Raw genomic sequence first — 3,192 nt, forward strand, 5'->3', positions numbered from 1 at the left:
GTGTGGCTGGGTACAGTTTGGTTTTATACGTTTCAGGGAGACAGGGGTTACAGGTAAAGTCATAAATCAATATGTGGGAGGCATACATTGGTTTGGCCCAGAAAGGTGGGCCATCTCGAAGCAGAGGCTTACAGGTTATAGGTGGGTTTAAAGATTCTTTGGCTTGTAATTGGTTAAAGACATGAAGCTTTGTCTAAAGCCTTGGCATGTTTCCACATAAGGAGCTGTTTATCAGAGATAAGCCGCCTACATAGATTTGTTGCATAAATTAAGGACCTGCAGGTTTGTCTTGAATACCCTTAGGCCTGTTAATGGGTTACAAAGGATGTCTCCAAGAAGGGAGGGGGAGCATGATGAGGCACGCCTGACCTCCCTCCTCCTGGCAGGCAATTCAGTTTTAGGGTGACCCCTTGGATAGGAGGGGCTCCATTCAGTCAGCCGGTGGGTGGGGAGCCTTAAGATTTTATTTTAGTTCACACCTACGAATACAAAATTGCTGGATTGTATGGTAATTCTATATTTAACCTTTTGAGAAACTACCAAACTGTCATCCACAGTGGCTGCACTGTTTTACCTTCCTACCAGCAATGCCCAAGGGTTCCAATCTCTCACAGCCCCAACAGTTATTTTTCATATTTTTGATTATGTTGATGCCCAACCACGTTCATATGCCCGCTGCCCAAGAAGAAGCCAATACGCTGAGTTAGCAGGGTTTACAAGGCAGAGAAAGAGTCTTTATTCCGAATAGCGCTAAGCAGGGAGATGGGGGAGAAATTTCTCAAATCCACCTCCCTGAGAATTTGGGAGATGGGGTTTTTAAGGCTAGTTTGGTAGGCAAAGGATTAGGCAATTAGGTTTGTTAATTAGGGCAAAATTATAGGGATGTAGAAGTCATCGCCTTGTGTTGTTTCCGTCCCTGAGGTCACAGTTCCAGTTGAGTCTATCTCTTGGTATGGGCTGCTGGCCCATTGGGTGGGTCAACCAGTCCACTAGAATGCCGGGCCTGGAAGATATCTTGAAAGCTACCTTTAGGTTTCCAAAAGGTGATGTTATCTATGGAAGAAGTTAAGAATCTTTATGACCACCAGCTGCTTGTCTCCGGAGCACCAATTACAGTTGGGCAGTTACTGTCATTATTTTTGGCTAGGCTTGTGCATTATTTTTAGCTAGGCCCTTACCACAGTTCTTGCCTTGCACCCGTTATTGAAGGGTGGTTTCAGTTACAGCCATCCTAGTAGGTGTAAAGTGGTATAGACTTGCATTTCTGGAATGACTAAAGCTGTTGAGCACCTTTTCATGTGCTGATTGGCCATTTGTATATGGCGAGTCCTTTGACCCAATTTGAAAATTGGGTTGTTTGGTTTTTTTGTTGAGTTTTAGGAGTTCTTTTTATATTCTGGATATTAATCCCTTGTCAGATGTATAAATTGCAAATGTTTTCTCCTGTTCAGTAGGTTGTCTAGTATTCTTTGATGCACAAAAGTACTTAATTCCAGTGAAGTCTAATTTACCTATTGCTGCCATTTTTCTTGAGCTTTTGGTGTCATGTCCATATCACCGCCCCAATAATCTGTCACCAGGTACGCCGGTGGCATGGGGGCAGGCGGGATGGGGGTAACCGAGCCAGTAGTGGAGGGCGCGCCCCTGGGACCAAGGTGGGGGCGCGGAGACTGGGTGGTTTGCCGCGACAATTGGCAGTGTCTGACTACTTTCTTCACGACACCGCGGATACTAACAATTTGGGGGCGGCCAGGAGACCCGCCCGGCCAGGGGCTGCAAAGCCTTCCTGCTTCTAGCGTGAGGTCGGCGGAGAGGGACACACGAAGCCTCAGGGTAGCAAAACGCTGTTTATTTGAGCTTCTGGGTGCAGATGGGTGGAGACCCAAGAGCGTCCATCCCAGGAAGGGGAGAGCGCTCAGAGCGGGGAATAGGGGGCGTCCTTACCACGCCCCCCAGCCCGGGTCTCACTCCTAGTGTTAGGCCTGCTCAGGGTGGGGACTCGGAAAGTATGTACAGGACGGAATGCGTTAATGGAAAACTTAGTGATCATAAGGCTTGTGAAACAATAGCTCCAGGAGTCTGGAGAGTCCGGAGGTTGTAAATCTAACTCTGACCACACACAGTTGCGGTGACACCAGCAGGAACCGGTTACTGTTAGAAAAATTGACTCTCCCCAAACTTCCATCCAAACCTCGTATAAAAACCACCGCTCTCCCCTTCCTGGGATGGACGCTCTTGGGTCTCCACCCATCTGCACCCTGAAGCTCACTGCCAACTGTGGCGGCAAAGCCAAACCTTTACTTCCGGTCAGAGGGCGCCCCGCGGCAGTGGGAGCAGCCGGCGCGCCGCAGGGGGTTTCTCGCCTTTCATCCTAACCAGACCTGCGGCTGTGTCATCCCGTGGCCGGGCTCCACCCACAGTCTTGCTGTCACCCGGCTGGCTAGGGGTGTTGTCAAGACACAAAGGAAGAGGAGCTAGGGGGCTCTTAGGGTAGTAAATGTTTAAAGTTGGCGGGCTCGCCAGCCACGGTGAGGTTTGCGGACACTTTGGCGGGAAAGATCAAGCCAAGGTTATTTCTCCTACACCCCGCCCAGGCTTTTCTGGCGAAAGCGAGCTTCGTGCGAGGGGCGCGGCGGGAGGAAGCCGGCGGCGTCTGCTCGCGCCCGGGCTTGGGGGGAGTCGGAGGGGACCCCGTGAGCCGCGCGGGCGGCGCGGGGACCTCGGGCGGCGCGGGGACCTCGGGCGCCCCCTGCCTGCCGCCGCCGCCGCAGCCCCCCGAGCGCGCCCGGCTTCCTAAGAGCTTCGCCGTAATCTGAAGAGGAAGGTCTCCTTCCTTCCTGTGAAGAAAGTGGAGAGGAACGCAGGTACCCTTCGGTGAGGCTTTCCTAACGTTTGTGGTTCAAGGGCCACTCGGGGTCAAAGATTCTAAGGGACTTCTCCCCTTGCCGCCTTAGAAAGTCCCGCAGAGCCTTTGCTTGGTCACGGAAAAGTTAGATCTGGCACTTTGGAGTGGGGCTTCCATCTGTACGGAAAACAGAATGGCTTTTACAAATTATTTCGTTTGTGGTTTGATTCTTTGGAACCTCTGCTTCTTAAACCACCTGGAAGATCCTCAGAGTCAACTCTGAGAACCAGGTTCAGGAATGGCCGGGATCAGGATGAGTCAATTTGTTTTCTTTTGAATAATGCCAC

This window comes from Propithecus coquereli, unplaced genomic scaffold, assembly GCF_000956105.1.
Source record: "Propithecus coquereli isolate 6110/MARCELLA unplaced genomic scaffold, Pcoq_1.0 Scaffold126, whole genome shotgun sequence".
NCBI classification, from domain to species: domain Eukaryota; kingdom Metazoa; phylum Chordata; class Mammalia; order Primates; family Indriidae; genus Propithecus; species Propithecus coquereli.